This window comes from Thalassophryne amazonica, chromosome 7, assembly GCF_902500255.1.
Source record: "Thalassophryne amazonica chromosome 7, fThaAma1.1, whole genome shotgun sequence".
Classification (NCBI taxonomy): domain Eukaryota; kingdom Metazoa; phylum Chordata; class Actinopteri; order Batrachoidiformes; family Batrachoididae; genus Thalassophryne; species Thalassophryne amazonica.
The window spans coordinates 35,811,371-35,831,899 of record NC_047109.1 but is presented as its reverse complement, the minus strand read 5'-3'; the positions used below and the strand labels follow the sequence as shown (position 1 = coordinate 35,831,899).

Genomic DNA, 20,529 nt, shown 5'->3' with positions numbered 1-20,529 from the left:
AACATGACCGTCCATGGCACGTACCACCAGTGGACGAGAGACCTTATACATCTTAAGGTGAAGGGACCTAGCGAGAGAGGACAAGATTAGATTAGCATCAGAACCAGAGTCAACAAAAGCTGATACAGTAATAGTGGAGTGGTCGGATACTAATTTAGTTGGAATAATGTTCTGAGGCGAAACGGTTGAAATGGAATTAAGACTCACCCGCACTTCTGCTTTTGACCGCACGGTGGCACCCCTGGCTTGACAATTAGAAATCATATGTCCAGACTGTCCACAGTAAAAACAGAGTCCACCCTCACGGCGGTGCTGTTTCTCTGCAAGGGAAAGATGTGTGCGTCCCAGCTGCATGGGTTCCTCAGCACTGAGGGGAGGAGGGTCGAGCCGAGCGTGGGTGGAGGAGGAAGGTCGGTTTGGAGGCGTGTCGGCATGTTGTTCCGGGTAGCGGCTTCCTCGTCGTGGGCGGTCCTGCAGACGACGGTCCGTACGGATTGCCAGTGCAATAAGACTATCCAAATCTTCTGGTAAATCCACTGCTACGAGTTCGTCTTGAATGTCAGCGGACAGACCCCGGAAGAAGACATCTAGCAGAGCCTATGGGTTCCATTCACTCTTGGCCGCAAGAATGGCGTAATCGGTGACCCGGCGGCTGCCCTGCCTTAGCCTCATAAGCGAGTGCGCTGCCTCGCGACCAGGAGCCGTGTGCTGAAAAACCTGTTCAAGGGCAGTGGTGAAGGCTGAGAGAGAAGCACAAACTGGTGACTGGCGACCCCACTCAGCGGTGGCCCAGGTCGCCGCACGTCTGGTCAGGTGAGTGACTATAAAAGCGATCTTGGCTCTATCGGTAGGAAACATGGCTGACATCAGTTCAAAATGGAGTTCACACTGCGTAATGAACGGTCGGACGTCTCCGGTCTCGCCAGAAAAGCGTTCGGGTTGAGACAGCTGGTTACACACCACCGGGGTTGATGCAGATACGGGTGAGGCGGCTGTGAGTGCTGGTGGAGGTGGACCGGAACCAGTGGTGGCTGTATCCGACGATGCCTGAGGGCTGCGTTGTGTCAGTAACCGACTCATCTGCTCAGTGATGGAAGACATAAAGGCGTCCTGGCGTTTAGCAAGTTCGCTAAACCCGGAGCTAAGTGCATCAAGTCTGTCTTCATGTTGTGCAAGCTGCTGACTGTGGTGACACACCGCTAGCTGAAAGGGATCTGAGCCTGCTGTGTCCATTGTTGGCCAGATTGATCTGTCGAGATGATTGGCTTGGACACAAATGCAAGACTCACACGGGTAGCTCTGGTTGGTAGTCTTTAGTGGAGAATTCAGCAAGGGTCGGTACACAAAAAGGCAGTCCAAAAAACACAGCGACAGAACCAAAAACATCAGGCTAAGACGAGGTCGGAATAAACAGGCTGGAGGTCGAGGACACTATGAGGTGGGCAGAACACGGAATCAAAGGCTGGAGAGAAGGCACAGGGCGCATCAATCTGGCAAGGAAACAAAGCAAAATGAGCAGTATATATACATCCAGGTGATTAGCAGAAGATAGACAGCAGTTGCGCGGGGAGGAGCCCAGAACAGGGCGTGGTCCAGAAGGCAGAGACACACCCACCAAGAGAGACACAGAAAAAGACCACACAAAAGAAGAAACAAACAAAAGAACAATCAAACAGAAAAAACAAAACCAGGCAAAACAGAGCAACCTCACACCCTGACATGGGTGAAGAGGAGCTTCATTTTGGATCCTGCCCTCCTGGTGGATTTCTACAGAGAACACCCCGACAAGCCGGGTCGGGCGCCAGGAGGCGCCCGTTGAGGGGGGGGTCGTTATGTGGGCCACTGAAGAGGAGGTACTGCTGGCCCACCACCAGATGGCGCCCTGCCACACTGGCTCTTTTTGGCCCTTAAAGGGCGAACGGGCCGGTTGGCCTCTCTGACGTCACCAGGTGCGCTCGTTGGCTGTCAGCTGATTGTAATCATTCATCACCACCATCCATAAAAGCCTGGGAAAGACACCATAATTCTGCCGAGTTATCAGCTTACCACAAAGGTAAACCTACTCAGCCGTTCTGTGCCGTACGCACATTCATTGTTACTGAAGTCTTTGCAGTTGTGACTTATACTTGCAGCTTGTAGCCGAGTTTGTGGGAAGTTTGGAGGAGTTGGCGTCTCCACTCCTCACTTCTGACTTACTGAGTATAACCATTGACACTGCACATTCTCCAGTTGTCCTCTGCACTCTGGGAGTATCTAAATTTATTCCTTCAGGAGGATTTCTGTGATTTGCTGACTGTTTGCTGGGTGTACACACACCCACCTAATCTGTTTTTGCTCCTGCCAGCAGTACCGGTCCGACAGCCTCGAGCGGTGGCCACCTGGGGGACCAGGACTTGGCGGCTCTGGTGTATTGCAGGCCTCCGGCTGGCGGTGGGACATCATGGGTTCCGGCTCTTCTCTGGCTAGGCGTCTCCTACCCTCGGTCCTGCCCACATGTCACCATTTTGTTATTAATTGGACTCAGCATATTCATAATCTGTTTGCACTTTTGCATAATAATTGTTATTTATTGGAATTCCTATTGACCGCTCATTTACACCCCCTAACGTGGGTCCGTGCATTCACTTTCCCAACAATTTTTTTCACACCGTGATCAGACTTGGCAGGCTGCACAGTGAAAGCACTTTGCTGCTTTCACTGCTTCTGCAGTGTGCACGCTGTTTACATTTTGATAATGGATCAAATACATTTGGCAGAAAAAAATTCTGAGGAAATTTTGACCCGACCATTAAATGAGGCGCACGTCCCGATTCAGGATTCCCTGTAGATGTTTGGCACCTCCTGACTAACTAATCCATTACATACATTTCGCTCACATCGGATAAAATGTTCCGTCCATTTCCAATGTATTTCCATCAAATCCCTGACCAGTCTGGACGTGCAGAGGTACAAATAAAGGTTCTGCACTCTGACACTTGCCAATTTGAGTAAGGTGAAACCACAGTCATTTCCCTGATTAAAAGTGCGACCATTTTTTTTTTTCAAACCGTGCTCAGACTGGGACCTGAAGCCTGACATGCACCTGTTAAATCAGACAGAAACAGCTGTGATTTGACACTTTTCTGCTTTCAATCCTTTGTCTCCCATCATATAATAGTTTTTACAGTGTGCGCTGATTACAAATGGATCAGAAAAGTCTGCAACTTTACAGCAAAGTTGATAAAAGAGGAAAATGTACAGGTTACCTTTGATTTGGAGGTGATGATTGCAAAAAAAAGCTTGTTGAGGGTCACGCACGTCATTGTATGACACAGAGTTACAGAGCAGCAACTGCATAAATCAGGCTTTAAATTAATTAAATAAATCATCATAAATTGTAAATTTATGTTAATTTGATAGCTTAACTACGTTTATATTTATTTTGAAAGTACCTGTACCTGGATGTGTTGCTGTATGTGGTTAAATTATTTTAAAAAATGTTGAAAACATTATAAAGGTTCATTCAGTAGTTCCAAGCAGTTGGAACCACAATGGGGCCATGTTATGTTCTGAGTTGATGCCACTCTCTCTATCAAGGCACACTAGCACCCCCCTACAACATATTCAGCCTTTGATGTCTTTACAAACTTAACATAAACCAAAAAAACAAAAGAAAATACAACAATAACTTTCCCAATTGGGTGTGGCTGAAAGGGCATGGGCTGAAGCAAAAGCTTATAAATGTATTGGATATATTGCCACAAAACATTTTGGAAATGTTGCCACAAAACATTTTTCAAAACATTTTCAAAATGTTTCAGAGTCTACACTTTAATGTTTTCAAAGCTTTTCCTTAAAATGTATTCAGAGAGTCTACACTTTAATGTTTAGAAAACATTTCCCCAAAATGTATATTGCCACAAAACATTTTCCGAAATATTTTCAAAATATTTCAGAGTCTACACTTTAATGTTTTCAAAGCTTTTCACCAAAATGTATACTGCCACAAAACATTTTCAAAATGTTTCAGAGAGTCTACACTTTAATGTTTTCAAAACATTTCCCCAAAATGCATATTGCCACAAAACATTTTCCAAATTTTAGTGTCTACACTTCAATGTTTTCAAAACATTTCCCCAAAATGTATTAGGTATATTGCCACAAAACATTTTCCAAAGCATTTTCAAAATGTTTCAGAGTCTACACTTTATTGTTTTCAAAATGTTTCCCCAAAATGTTTTACCAACCAAACCAAAATGTTACTGAGATGCTTTGAAAACATCAAATTGTTCCCTGGGTAGTTTAAAATGCGCTATGTTAAAAACAAATCTAACAAGTATCGGCTGTAGTTTTACTCCATCTGAATCCACCATCTACCCCTTCATCTGAATCTGTGATTTAATAGAACCATTTGTATGACAGGTGCTACCTTTCCAACAGGATACAGGAACATTAGTTGTATAAGCATGCACTATCTTACAAATTTAAAAGGTTTTACACTTCCTTTCTTACAGATCTGTCACAAATAGTGTACTCCAGTATAGACCAAACACTTTCAGCATTTTCTGCTCATAAAGCAACAGAGGTGGCTGAGAAGATTCTTGGAGAAGGCAATAAAAGAGAAAAAAGTACAAAGGAAAACCTGGGTGTGACAGGAAGGGTCAGTTTCATAAATCTGACAGCAGAAAATGACACAATAAGACTCATAAAAGAGAAAATGTGCAAGAGGTGCTACAAGATGTGCTGGAAGAGTAAATTTAAGAAGATTGCTGAGGGGTTGAATACAGAAAAGAGGCAGAAACAAAAATTATAATCTGTTCTTAACATTATTCAGCCATACGTTTGACTGCATGAAACCAGATGATCTGCACTTCACTGGGATTACATAAAATACTGCAGTGTGGCTCAGTCACTGGTACTCGATACTTTACACACCTTGCCAGCACTTGGCTGGATCCCACTTTGTCTTCAGAAATGCTTTAACTTCTTTGTACCACTGATTCAGCAAGGTGCTGGAACATTCCACACATACAGTGCATCTGGAAACTACTCACACAGCTTCACTTTTCCCCCCATTTTCTTATGTTACAGCCTTATTCCAAAATGAAGCAAATTCATTTTCCCCTCAAAATTCTACTACCATAGGCTTTCATTTGCCAACATTTTTTCACCCACCCCAGATGTAGTTCGTGGTCTCAAAAAGGGATATTGATTACACTGCCCATGGTCTAATATGTGTGGTTTTGTTTTGAAGCTACAGATAACATAAACAAGCTTTTATTTCTAAAGCTGATGTTGTGTGTTGGGGGGTTTGGCTGGACATTTTGGTGTTGTTTTCTTTTCTTTGCTCTCCAGGTGGTATGCAAACTGGTTTTTGTCAGCTGAGGTGTAGTGGGTACCAAGCTACATTTATTTACTTATTCATCTGGAGTTGTTTAAAGGAGACCTGCATTGAAATAAATGTGGTCAGATTTCAGAAAAGAAATAGCTGATATGTATTTATAAGACCCTTGTGAATGCAGTAAAGTAAATCTGTAAGCCCAAATTTGTAATTCAGCGGAGAAATATTGGTTTAAAAATGACAAATTTGCAGCTAACATTTAGCCCTCTGTGAAAACAGTTTGTACATCCGGATCATTTCCATGACGTAGGTGACAAGATGACGCGTTCCCGCCTTCAGTCCAATCCCGCATTGAAATTGATTTTATCTCTTAGTAATGTTACTGTTATACACATCCTGGTTTCAACATCCAAAAGTAAGCTGCAATGAATGTGAGATACAGCTCTGCTTGCTCAGATCCGGGGATCAGATCAGTGGCGGCATCGACAGTGGGCGACATTATTCCCCGATGCCTCGCTCTCACTGCACCCAATACGCTTACCAAGTGCATGCGCTCATTAAATTCCGCCACGGCACTCACACCCCCGTGTCTGCTGTGCAGCCAGCACCACCTCTCTGTCTACTGAATGGAGTTGCAGCCAACTTGGCACAAGTCCAGAGACTACGCTCGCTGTTTTAATGCAGTGCGCGGTGACACCTGTTGCTCGCAAGGATAGACTTCTTGCTGCAAAATCCGCAGCGCCACACGTCTCGGTAATCAGAGCCGCAGAGCTCCATGGTCGCTGAGAGAGGTTTATATATTTCTAATGACTTTAATTCTTTGCGGGTCTCGCCTCCGTAGCCCGCAACGGTACACCAGAGGTGAAAGACAGTAGATTTTCAATGCGACACCACTCAATCAAACGGGCGTATGAAAAAGTCCACAAAATAATTTTCAAGCACAAATAAAAGAAATGTGTACTCACCAAGCGTACCGCAAGACAATATGAAGTTTTAAAAAGTAGATCCTTCCGTATAAGACAAGAAAAAGGTGCAATCCACAAATTACAGTTGGCGCGTGCAATGCATGCTGGGAGACGTTCTTGTCCCTGACGTCTCAGCAGCGTCCATGATTAGAGGGACAATTTGCGGAGGGCTAAATGTTAACTGTAAATTTGTCATTTTCAAATGAAGATTTCTCCACTGAATGACAGATCTGGGCTTGCAGATTTACTTTACTACATTCAGAAGGATCTTATGTGTAAATATAAGTCATTTTTTGGTCAAGATCTGACTGCATTTATTTCAATGCAGGTCTACTTTAACACGGATATACATCAAAGTCACATGACTGAATTAAAGTGTCCCCCCACCAAATTACCCATACTTTCAGTTTCAATTTGAATGCTTGTTGAAAGTGTAGACTTGAACCTATATACCCATTTTTAAATTTTGTTATTAGACAGTAAAACTTGAATAATGATTTAAAATTTTTGGGAGGCTTTTTACAAAATTTTTGGGAGGCTTTTTACTGATTCATTATGGTAATGTGTGTGGAGCGGTTCTACATGCTGCACTTCTCCAACACACGTGCGAACAAGCCTTCTCTCTTTTCTCTTTACTGCCCACAGTAATTACAAGGAGAAAGAAAACATGAATGTTCCTTTATGATTTGGTGTTAAAGGCACATTCTAAACCAAAGCAAAATTGATCCTAAATCCACGTATTCGGCTGTGCAGGTGCTGCATTCACCACACACACATACACATCTGTCCTCATTCCTCTTCTGTGGCCAGGGGGGGAAAAACATATTCTCCTTTATCATTGGTGGAAAAACACATGAGGTAAACCAATCAAAACCACCAATTCCATGTGGATCTGTGACCCCTCGTGGGATTGTTGGTGAGGGGGGAAAAAAGCCACCAGAGACAAACGCTGCCTCCAAGTGGGCAGCAGCAAGACTGACAAAGTATTTGGTCATTCAATAGTCCAAAATTACATGTCCAATACAAGTCAAATAATTCTTGTTTTGGACTGAGATTGTTTTTCTGAGTGGCACAAATATAATTTGTGTGGTATGTTATTGCATGTAAATAGTTGTACAAAAAAAACGGCTGAAGCATTTCCTGCATTTTAATGTGAATAGATTTATATAACTTTGTTTTTGCAAGATTTTTAGATATGTTTTTGAAATTTAAAATTTATATTTGCATTCTAAGTTATAAAAATGGTTCGTTAAACGTTTGCAGTTTTCACTGTAAAAAAAAAAAAACTTTTTTCCTATTCAAATTTGTGTGAATTTAGGTTCACTGTGTTAATATAGAATGTCAGGATGAAAGAAAAACTGTAAAGTCACACTGTAAAATGACACCAAACAAAGCAAACTAAACAGTTTTTTAAAGTAAACTGTGAAGGTAAAATCAAAAGTAGTCAAAAACACCCAATTATACCCTGGAGTCCAGAGGGTTATAAAAACAAACAAAAAGACAAATATGGCCCTTTTAAAATGAGATGTTCCAACAAGCCAGTTTATCAGCTTCAAGTAATGTGTTTGCCCTAAAATCAGCTGACGGGTATAAATGTGGAAAGCAGCAGACACAAACCACGATCACAGTAAAGTGCGACCACACGAGCAGCTGTTGTATACCAGACATGATTCCTCTCCTCCAGCTCATTAAAAGCGGTCTGAAGGTTTGCTGCTGATGAACTTTTGATCTTCGAGCAACAAACACAGTTCCCCCATGTACCATTATGCTGTAATTACATCTGCCCTGCCTTTTCTCTACATAAACAAGCCGAGTAATTTCAGCGCCGAGAATCCCCGTGCAGGCGGAGCTCTGCGCCGCTGCTCCATATATCACAGGAAACAAATGCGCAGCCATTTTTCAGCTGCTGGCAGCCAGCTACACTTCAGCAGCCTCCGGGACATAACTCACACTCAACTCCGACCCTGACTAAAACCTCCGCGTGACGTTTACAAGTGTGACCATGACAACCGCAGTCGGCTCCCAGGAGACGGGACCGGTCTCGCTGTGGCGGCGGAGGACGGACACCAGACTGGGAATCTCAAAGGCCCTCACGCTGGAATTAGCTGTGAGCACACACTGAGGCCGATGCAAACATACACACACATGCACACTCCACTTTCCCACATGGTTGTCATAGCAACTGCAGCATGCCTTCATTTACTGCCACAGAAACATCACAAGGCCAAACTGTTCAGCCACAACACAAACACTTTTATTCTGTCCCGCTATCTGTCCTTCAAACTGCTTCCTCAGTAATCCAGCAGTAGTGTGGCTGCACTCAGATGTTCTTCAAACAAACAGACAAAAATAAATAAATAAAAATAAAAAATTAAATAAACACGTCAGTATTTATTTGGGCATGATCAAAGTTATTATTATAGCTGCCTGTCACATGAAATTAGAGCTGAAAGGAAGCAATGAATGAGCTCACAGTGCAGTGTCAGCTTTAATTTGAAGATAATTATATGATAGAGAAAGCCATTATTAAAAAGAAGACACATGAAAGGCCCGTCATCCAGCCAGCAACAGCGTGAAATGTGCTAGCTGTAACTTCCACCCAGCGTAGCTGTGTTTTCAGGCCCACATCCTCTAAATATTGAGCAGAATTTCTCTCATACAGAATGTATGAGAGACCCATGAGCATGTGGGTGTAAAAATTATGTGACGTCAGTCACAGCACTAGTGTGATGGAATCGTCTGGCAGCAGAAAATAATTGTGCCAACCTGGTCTAAAGTGGAGCACGATGCATTTGTGGTATTTTAAAGGGTGCAATATGCAGGTTCACAACAAATATACACTCAGCTTGTACACACTATAAACATGCACTGAAAACAACCATGAAATAATTTTTTTTAAACAATAAAATATACAAAAATTCACCTTTTTGCTTCATTGCTTTACCTTAGGGAGTTTGAGTGGCCACTGCCCACTGGCCATCCACAGGGTTGGGTTTAAGGCCATCAAAATCCTGTTTTCTTCCAGAATACTAGCAAAAACTGTCTAAAACCAGTTCAGCGGATCTAAAACTGGCAAAACCCTATTTGATCATTTGGCTGCTGAAAGCACTCATTCTGTTGTTTCATAAAGGGCTAAGAAAGAATCCATATAGATTATTTGGTATCATATCTGATCATCTAAAATCATCTACACCATTATTTTAATTTTAATATGTGCTGAGTAGTGGTGGATCGCATATTCTGCTCCTTCATTCTACTATGTTCATTCTGCTGAACATAAAGTATACTTAAAAGGAAAATCAGCCTGGACAAGATGAGCACAAATGCCATATGTCATGATTTCTGCAGTTTACAGTGTCTGAAAATCAGCAGTGACACAAAGCTTTACCAGTGCCGAGAACAGCCTCGAGCTGAACGTCGCCAAGACAAAGGAGATTGTCCTTAGATGATAGGAATAAGACTCCAATTTCACCTTTGGTGATAAATGGCTCTGGGGTAGAATTTGTAGATACATTCAAGTTTCTCGGCATCCACGTCTCCAGCGACTTGACCTGGTCGGCGCATGTCGAGCACTGCGTTGCGAAGGCCCGACGCCGGTTGTTTTTCTTGCGGCGGTTGAGGGGATTTGGCGTTGACGGTAGTCTTCTCCTGAAATTCTATCACTCTGTCATCAAGAGCGTCTTGACGCTCTCGATTACAGTGTGGTACGGAGAAGCTACAGTTGAAAACCATAGTCTTTTGGATGCCGTGGTTTCCACGGCGTCAAAGATTGTGGGAGTGGAGCTTCCTCCGCTGAATGATTTACGAGGGCTGTCCGTAAAGTATAGGTCCTTTTTATTTTTTTCAAAAACTATATGGATTGCATTCATATGTTTTTACGTCAGACATGCTTGAACCCTCGTGCGCATGCGTGAGTTTTTCCACGCCTGTCGGTGACGTCATTCGCCTGTGAGCACTCCTTGTGGGAGGAGTCGTCCAGCCCCTCGTCGGAATTCCTTTGTCTGAGAAGTTGCTGAGAGACTGGCGCTTTGTTTGATCAAAATTTTTTCTAAACCTGTGAGACACATCGAAGTGGACATGGTTCAAAAAATTAAGCTGGTCTTCAGTGAAAATTTTAACAGCTGATGAGAGATTTTGAGGTGATTCTGTCGCTTTAAGGACTTTTCACGGTGCGAGACGTCGTGCAGCGCTCTCAGGCAGCGTCATCAGCCTGTTTCAAGCTTAAAACCTCCACATTTCAGGCTTTATTGATCCAGGACGTCGTGAGAGAACAGAGAAGTTTCAGAAGAAGTCGGTTTCAGCATTTTATCCGGATATTCCACTGTTAAAGGAGATTTTTTTAATGAAAGACGTGCGGGCGGATTGCAGCGTCGGCTCGCAGTCACCGCGACGCTCCGCCACAGGAAAAACACCTCTGTTGGAAGCCTTGAGGACAAGTTGGAACATCTCCAGCTGATAAACAATTTCTCATATACTCACTCCACTGAAAGCCATCAAAAGCCGCCTGGATTTTACAAATGGTTATCAACACGGAGGTGTTTTTCCTGTGCCGCCGCGCTGCGTCGGCTGCGTCCCGACGTGCGGACCCGTCCGCACGTCTTTCATTAAAAAAATCTCCTTTAACAGTGGAATATCCGGATAAAATGCTGAAACCGACTTCTTCTGAAACTTCTCTGTTCTCTCACGACGTCCTGGATCAATAGAGCCTGAAATGTGGAGGTTTTAAGCTTGAAACAGGCTGATGACGCTGCCTGAGAGCGCAGCACGACGTCTCGCACCGTGAAAAGTCCTTAAAGCGACAGAATCACCTCAAAATCTCTCATCAGCTGTTAAAATTTTCACTGAAAACCAGCTTAATTTTTCGAACCATGTCCACTTCGATGTGTGTCACAGGTTTAGAAAAAATTTTGATCAAACAAAGCGCCAGTCTCTCAGCAACTTCTCAGACAAAGGAATTCCGACGAGGGGCTGGACGACTCCTCCCACAAGGAGTGCTCACAGGCGAATGACGTCACCGACAGGCATGGAAAAACTCACGCATGCGCACGAGGGTGCAAGCATGTCTGACGTAAAAACATATGAATGAAATCCATATAGTTTTTGAAAAAAAATAAAAAGGACCTATACTTTACGGACAGCCCTCGTATATTTGCAACACATGGAGAGGCGAGCTAGAAAGATCCAGGCTGATAAGTCTCATCCTGCCAACGAACTTTTCAAGCTACTCCCATCAGGTAGAAGATACCAGTCATTGGCAACCACTTCAACCAGATCTTATTCTGGATTTTTCCCCTCAGCCGTCTGCCTGCTAACAAGCAAATTGTAGTAGAGTATTTATATATGATTTTTATTTACTGTAAAATTGTTTCGTGTTAATGTGGTGAATGTATTATGTAATTTTTTTTTTTTAAGAGAGCGCATAGGACTAAAATGATTTCCACATTGTATGTATTTGTATATATGATGAGGCGAATAAACGATGAACTTGAACATTATCACAACAGGTGGTCCTTTTTCTGGCGCAAGTACAACGTGCATTAGTGCAGCACCACCAGTGTGCACACGTTTCCGGCATACTAGAATTGTTTTTTGTGTCGTCTGTCACCAAAACAAACCCTACCTAGGGGAGGTGATGGTCTAGTGGTTATGGTGTTGGGCTTGAGACCAGAAGATTCTCGGTTGAAATCCCAGCCTGACTGGAAAATCACTAAGGGCCCTTGGGCAAGGTCTTTAATCCCCTATTGCTCTTGGTGTGTAATGAGTGCTTTGTATGGCAGCACCCTCACATCCGGGTGAATGTGAGGCATTATTTGTGAAGTGCTTTGAGCATCTGATGCAGATGGAAAAGCGCTATATAAATGCAGTCAATTTACCATTTATTTACCTACCATGTTTGTGTTTAAACCAAGCGCTGTCACTGTGTCAAAGGTTACAAGAGTGCTAGTGTGAGCATGCAGTCCATCAATGCTTGCGTGCTGCATGCACACAAACATAATATCTCATGTCTTTATGTTAAGGTGGTCCCAGAGTGCAATGGTGCAAAACGTATAGAACCAAAATTGCCCAGTGAATAGAACAAATTTGCAAATGGGAGAAATGATCAATATCACGTGACATACAAACCACCAATCAAATGACAAGGATCTATTTAGATGCTATATAATTCCTTATTAATCATGCATTAAATGGACCTATCGACAGCGGCTAAAAGTGCTAACATAGTTAGCATTCACTATTAAATAAGATGAAATATACACTCAGTATCAATATTGCAATGGGGACATCTTAGATGATCCATTACAATGTTTCACCGCACAACAAGCTGTATGATTCCACGTGTTTGTAATAAAATACTTCAAACAGACACAAAAGGAATGGCTCTGTTTCAGTTGGATGCTACTAGGGGTGCTACTATTTTATTAATTAAATGTCTTAACCCTCTGGAGTCATTTGATGCGGAGACACGACAAAGTCATGTGACCAAATTAAGCGGTCCTCCCATCAAATCCCTCATACTCTGACTTTTCATTTGAATGTGGGTTAAAAGTGCAGACTTCAAATTATATACCAGTTTTTAAATTTTGTTGATAGGTCCAGTAAAACTTGAATCATGATTAATCATTTTCACCAGGGTTTTTCATGAATATTATGGCAATATGTGAAGTGGTGCTTTGTGCAGCACATGAGCAAATGGGAGTCCTCTTCCTCTTTTCTCCTCTCTGGCCAGAGCAATTACGAGGGGAAAAAACATGGTTTTCCCTTTATCATTTGGTTGGAAAATGCATGACCTAAACCAATCAAAAATGATCACCGACCGACAGATTTGGTTATGGAGGCACTTTGTTAAGCACCTTTATCATTGCTGGAAAACGCATGATGTAAACGAATTAAAATCACCAACCCCAAGTAGGTTGATCACCATCCCACGTGGCATTGTTGCTGAGGGGGAAAACGCCACCAAAGACAGACTGAGGTGCCAACCCTGTATCTAGGTGGACAACAGGAGGAATGACAAAGTGTCAGGCCTGTGACATGTCCAACACAAGACCTCTCTGTTATGTGTTGGATAGGAATTGTTTTTCTGAGTGGCATTGTATATATCTTTGTTGTTTGCTACATTTGTGTATATGTTTTGGAAATTTACTGTTTATATTTGCTTTCTAAGTTATAAAAATGGTTTGTTAAACCTGTTTGTGGTTTTCACAGTAAAAACAAAAACAAAAAAAAACATTTTCTGTTTGGATTTTATGTTTTTGTGTGAATTTAGGTTCATCGTGTTGAATGAAAGAAAGTCATACAGGTGAGGTTGTGCTGAAAAAAATAGACCAAACAAGGCAAAGTAAACAGTTTAAGGGAAATTCATGAAAGTAAAACCAAAAGTAGTCAAAAATGCCCAATTATACCCTGGACCCAGGAGGGTTAAAGTAAGAACTTAGAAAAAATTCAGGAGGAGGAAACTATCTATAGAGATCAAAACCATTTTTTGTACTAGGCTGTAAATGGTATCAGGGGATTTCCCCCCTGGTCATTTCCCCCCTGGACATTTCCCCCCTGGTCATTTCCCCTCTGGACATTTCCCCCCTAGGTCATTTCCCCACTTCCCTCCCCTGGGGGCTCCCTGTGTTGAACAAACTAAAGCTATCACAATCAGCACTGAACTGTTTCAAAGTAACAATGGGGCTTAAGGGAATTTAGATATGTTGTATCATAAATGAAGTACACTGGCACTTCAGTTTTGTAAAGGTCATGTCCTTTAGCTAACTGATTGTTAGCTAGTTGTAATTATAAATAGTATTGTCAATTTTTGCTTGTTTTGTAAATATCTAGTTATTACACATAAAGTCCCAGTAAAACAAGAATTTTGTTTATATTCACTGTCGTATGTACAGTTTGTAAGGTAAATACAGACCCGGCGCCACGAGGGAGCGTTTGGGGGTGACGCCCCCTCACGTCATCAACCCTGCCCCCTCGGATGTGAGCGTTATCAAAAAATAAAAAAGAAAGAAAAAGAAATACTGGAAAATATAGCAAAATATTAGTTATTCAATAATATCACATATTTAACAAATAAACCAAATTAATTAACTAAAGTAATTAATTTTAAAACAAATGGATATGGCATGTGTCTGTGTTCAAGCGATTTGATAGGTTGAGGGTTGCGCTTGTCAGTGCAGCAGAGGGCAAGGATCCTGAGTCCAGCGATTATGGCAAGGTGGACGAACTAAAGCATGCTCGATTTATTCAAGCAGTGTCAGAGCTGGAGTTCCTGGGATTCGTCAAGTCCACCAAGCAAAAGGCAGATCATGCAGCACGACTCACTTGGGGAGGGTGTTAATGCTGCGTTTACACATAGATGACAAGTCACGAATGCCACGAAGTACACATTCTTGGCCGCTGATCACGAATGTGATGATTAGGGGCAGAGGCGTCAGGTGTCCTCGGGAACTGCCGCAACCTGTTACCACACGTTACGATTAATGGCACGTGTTGCTGGAGAATTATCAGGAACCATTATGCACGGTTAAGAATAGTGTTCCGTGTTGTTGCGCGCTATTGCGCGTAACAGCGCGCATCGTTAAGTTCTGTCACGTTGTGAACGAAGTGAATTTCTCCACACACACACCCATATTCATCCAACCAAATTCAGATCGCTCCAGTTTTTCAGAAGAACTTTGTGACTGCATGCGTAGTTGGGCTCTGTGCCATGGAGTGGCGCACATGCCCAATTGCGCTGTGTTTGTGCTTGTGATGGAGGGCTGTATGTGGGGTTAATCTACTGTCTCTTGTCATTTCTCAGATCAGTTGTTGGTTTGGTTTTGTGGTATGCAGGATCAAGTGGTCAAGTGATATTATTTGAACTTATAGACATACGTTCAAATAATAATTAAAAAAATAGTCATCACTCTTTATGCTTACTCAGTCAGTCTCTTACAATGGTGTAGCCTAAATACATGAACTTTCCAGGAGCGCACCCAATTCATTACGCACACTCAGAGACACGTCCCCCTCCGGTGCGCACTTTTTTGGAGGGAGGGGGTCGCCCTAGAACTGCTGTAAACATGTTTATTTCTGCTCTAACGTTGGACTTTCAAAATGTGTTTCTATGGGAATTTGCTCTTTTTTGGAGCCAACCTCAAGTTTCCAGTCAAAGAACTTCATCTGTGCCTCCTATTGTTTCTATCCACTGTCAACCTTCAACAATCCATGTACTCTGAGCTGGCTTACATTGCTTTCATCGCATCCTTCGCAACAACGCAAGTGTGTTGAATTTTGAGCCGTGTTGAAGCCATGACGTCTGTGCTTTAACTGTGTTTGATGTCTGCCACCTGTGGTAGCCATTATGCAGTGCAATATCACAGTGCAAAATGAGTTTTACTGAGTGAGAATGTCTTTACAGTTCCGTAAAGTGTTTAATGAAATCAGCAAACTGCACCTAAATGGGTAAAATGTGGCTTGTTTTGCTAAAAGAGTGACAGATTCAGTAAGTGGTAACAGAGTTGGAGTCAGAGAATGTGGTTTTATATTTCAGCAATACAGAAAAACTGTAATATGCATCAGCACCGTATACAGCAGTGTCAAGTTTAATTTGGTCTCTCGGTATTACTAGAAAACTCAGAGATTCTCTACCATCAAACTAAATCGTTTGACTGCCACTCTGTGTGCCTGCTCGTCAATAAAATAATCGGCGGGGAGGAGAAAACGCACCTGAATGTGATAGAGGAAAGCACACAATTGTCCAATTACTTGTTATGCCGCACACAAAAGATGAGTGATTCCAGCACTGTTTGCCTGAATTGGATGTGATTAATAACAAATGAACACAGAGAGTTCACTGTGAGCTCATGATCATGTTTTGGATTCAGTTATATTATCCTTTGATAGACAACTAAAATAAGCAGCGATGGCCAAACATAGGCTTCAGAAATTAAAGAACCTTCCAAACAAATTTTAAGGATGCAAGTTGAAAACAACACATATGAAGTGACCCATCCCCAGTTGTACAGCACTCACGGGAGACCAGGAGGGAGACAACCAGCACCGAGTTACTGCTTTTCATTGGTTGAGAGCTCTTTGCACGAAGCGCTTCTAATTGGCTCACACAGATGCAAGACAGTCCAGTTTCCGCCTCCATCTCTGCAACTGTGCATGTTTATTTTTCAACACATAAAATTCTATTCTAAATCATTTTTAGCCCGTGTGTAGAATGTTTTTTCACCAGCATGTAAAATTAAAGCCGAACAGCAAAATAATAAATAAATGTCCCAATTGCCTGTGTGTCACTTCAATTCCAGGCACATTTTTTCTTTGTCAAAAATACAGTGAGGAAAATAAGTATTTGACCCCCCTGTCAGTTTTGCAGGTTTTCCCACCTACAAAGAATGGACAGGTCTGTAATTTTTATCATAGGTACACTTCAACTGTGAGAGACAGAATCTAAAAAAAAAAAAAAACAGAAAATCACATTGTATGATTTTTAAATAATTAATTTGCATTTTATTGCATGAAATAAGTATTTGATCCCCTACCAACCAGCAAGAATTCTGGCTCACACAGACTTGTCAATTCTTCTTTAAGAAGCCCTCTTATTCTACACTCTTTACCTGTATTAACTGCACCTGTTTGAACTTGTTACCTGTATAAAAAAAACCTGTTCACACACTCAATCAGTCACACTCCAACCTGTCCACCATAGTTTCTGTGTAGACTCTCAGTTGTCCAGGTGGTTTCCATAGTAGAGAAGCTTGAATCTTCGACTGGACTGGGTTGCTTGACGCGAGGACGTTTCGCTTCAAATCGCAGAAGCTTCCTCAGCTAAAATTCTTGCTCTGGTGGTCTGACTTCTGTCTTGACTCTTGTAGAGAAGAATAATCAAGAAGTCACAAAAGCTGGAGTTTTAAACCTAACCAGATCCCTCCTACCGAGAGGCAGACTGCTATAGGCTAGTGACTAAACAATAGCTCTAATTAGCACCTATTGTGCTCTAGTTAGCACTCTCCTAATGACAGGGCAGCTGTCCCTCCTAATGATGGGACGGACCCTCTCCTGATGGCTCCCTTGACGGCTCTGCTGATGACGTGAATGACTCATTACCATGAACAAAAGGCTGAAACTGCTTTGACCTGAGTACCCCATTGTAAACAGGGGACAAAGCATGTCTCAGACCCCCTCCCCGGTTAAGGCTGGGTTTCAACTGTTTCACATAGAATGCCTCCTTGACCCCTCTCTCAAACCATTTCTTCTCTCTGGCTAAGATTTTAACTTCCTTGTCCTCAAACGTGTGGTTAGTGTCTTTAAGGTGGAGATGAACTGCAGACTGAGGTCCACTGGCGCTCTCTCTGCGGTGCTGGTATAGCCTTTTGTGTAAAGGTTGCTTAGTCTCACCTATGTAGTGTTCGTTACAGTTTTCCTGACATATGATAGAATACACTACATTGCTCTGTTTGTAACTAGGGATCCTGTACTTAGGGTGAACTAATTTCTGTCTCAAGGTGTTAACCGGTTTAAAGTAAACTGGGATTTTGTGCTGTCTGAAGATCCTCTGTAGTTTTTCCCCTACTCCTGCTAAATAAGGGAGAGACACTCCTCTTCTTCTTGTCTCTGTCTCCTGTCTATCTGGTCTCTTTGTTCTCTGGGACTTCTGCACTTTCTCCAGGGACCATCATAGGTACCCACATACTGTGAGGGCTTTCCGGACAAGTTGTTGTTCTTTAGCCCTTCCCTCTGCAGTTGTGGGCACCTGTAGGGCTCTGTGCTGAAGAGTCCTGATCACCCCGAGCTTGTGTTCAAGGGGGTGGTTTGAGTCAAAGAACAGATATTGGTCAGTGTGCGTGAGTTTTCTGTAAACCCCTGTCTGGAGCTGCCTGTTCTCTCCAATCATAACATCACAGTCCCAGAAGGCTAAATGGCATCCTCACGTGTGAACTTGATATTGGAGTCCACCGAGTTGATGTGTTCTGTAAAGTCCTCAACCTCCTGTTGCTTGATTTTAACCCATGTGTCATCGACATATCTGAACCAGTGACTGGGAGGGATGCCCGTGAACAATGTCAAGGCTGTCTTCTCCACTCGCTCCATGTACAGATTGGCCACAATGGGGGATACTGGAGACCCCATCGCACAACCATGGATCTGCCTGTAGTAATTCCCCCTAAACAGGAAATATGTGGTGTTAAGACAGATCTCCAAGAGTTGGCAGATGTGGTCTGGTGTGAGTTTGGTCCTTCCAAGTAGAGACACATCCTCCAGCAGTCTCTGCCTCACAGCAGAGACGGCCTCAGCGGTGGGGATGCAGGTGAACAACGATGTCACATCAAATGACACCATAGTTTCATCTGCTTCCAGCTGCAGGTCCTTGATCTTGTTCACAAACTCTTGTGTGTTCTCCACATGGTGGTCTGAGGTACCCACTAGAGGAGCCAAAATCCACTTGAGGTGTTTGGCCAAATTGTACGTGATGGAATCTGTGCTACATACAATAGGCCTGAGTGGCACGTCCTGTTTGTGGATTTTGGGCAGTCCATAGATGCATGGAGTGGCGTCCCCAGGGTACAGTCTGTAGTATGCCTGCCTGTCAATGAGTCCCTCTTTCTCCAGGTTTTGGAGGTAGCTAATGATTTTCTTCTTATAGTTGCTTGTGGGGTCTCTCTTCAGATGTTAGTATGTATTGGAGTCACTGAGCAAGTTGTTGATCTTGGCCTCGTAGTCCGATGTGTTCAGGACCACTGTGCACCTGCCTTTATCCGCTGGCAAGATAAGGATGCATTGGTCCTTCTGCAGTGCTGACAAAGCTTTCTGTTCTTCTCCTGGCTTAGAACTGTTCAGCACTGCTGTGACTCTTAGTCGGAGGTCCCCAGCTTCTGACTCTGACAAACTGTTATGTTTAATGGCTGACTCTACTGCAGTGATGTAATCTACTGTCGGTATATGTTTAGGGGTCACTGAGAAATTTAGTCCTTTAGCGAGCACATCCTTTTCTGTCTGTGCAAGAACCCTGTCAGACAGATTCTTTACCCAATTTTCCCTGTTGTCACTAATTTGTTTGGGTGTATCTTTAAAACTACTCTCACAGAAAGTATGCCTTTTCTGCACCAAAAGGTTGTTAAACTTCCTGATTTGCCGCTCCTTACTTTTTAAATGCTCAGCCATTTGAATTTTAACTATAGTTAAACGTTTGAGGACAAGGAAGTTAAAATCTTAGAAAGAGAGAAGAAATGTTTGAGAGAGGGGTCAAGGAGGCATTCTATGTGAAACAGCTGAAACCCAGCCTTAACCAGGGAGGGGGTCTGAGACATGCTTTGTCCCCTGTTTAGAATGGGGTACTCAGGTCAAAGCAGTTTCAGTCTTTTGTTCATGGTAATGAGTCATCATGAGAGTCGTCAAGGGAGCCAGCAGAAGAGGCATCTATCTCATCATTAGGAGGGACAGCTGCCCTGTCATTAGGAGGGTGGTAACTAGAGCACAATAGGTGCTAATTAGAGCTACTGTTTTGTCACTAGCCTATAGCAGTCTGCCTCTCAGTAGGAGGGGTCTGGTTAGGTTTAAAACTCCAGCTTTGGTGGCTTCTGTTTATTCTTCTCTACTAGAGTCAAGACAGAAGTCAGACTACCAGAGCAAGAATTTTAGCTGAGGAAGCTTCTGCGATCTGAAGCGAAACGTTCTCGCGTCAAGCAACCCAGTCCAGTCGAAGATTTAAGCTTCTCTACTGTCCACCATAGCCAAGACCAAACAGCTGTCTAAGGACACCAGGGACAAAACTGTAGACCTGCACAAGGCTGGGATGGACTACAGGACAACAGGCAAGCAGCTTGGTAGAAGATGATTCTGAGAAAGCTCAAAACTACACAGGAGGACCTGGTCAATGACCTGAAGAGAGCTGGGACCACAGTCACAAAGATTACATTAGTAACACATGATGCTGTCATGGTTTAAATCCTGCAGGGCAGCAAGGTCCCCCTGCTCAAGTCAGCACATGTCCAGGCCCATCTGAAGTTCACCAGTGACCATCTGGATGATCCAGAGGAGGCATGGGAGAAGGTCATGTGGTTAGATGAGACCAAAACAGAGCTTTTTGGAATCAACACCACTTACCATGTTTAGAGGATGAGAACAACCCCAAGAAAACCATCCCAGCCGTGAAGCATGGGGGTGGAAACATCATACTCTGGGGTGCTCTTCTGCAAAGGGGACAGGATGACTGCACCGTATTGAAGGGAGGATGGATGGGGTCATGTATTGCAAGATTTT

At 43.0% G+C, this 20,529-nt stretch overlaps 1 long non-coding RNA gene across 1 annotated transcript; it reads left to right on the top strand.

The window, feature by feature from the left end:
* Positions 1 to 298: 298 nt before the first annotated feature.
* On the top strand, positions 299 to 20,169 carry LOC117513780. The gene is made up of 3 exons (XR_004561715.1): positions 299 to 309; positions 7,096 to 7,179; positions 20,157 to 20,169. It is a non-coding gene; the product is annotated as an uncharacterized LOC117513780 (long non-coding RNA).
* Positions 20,170 to 20,529: the final 360 nt, after the last annotated feature.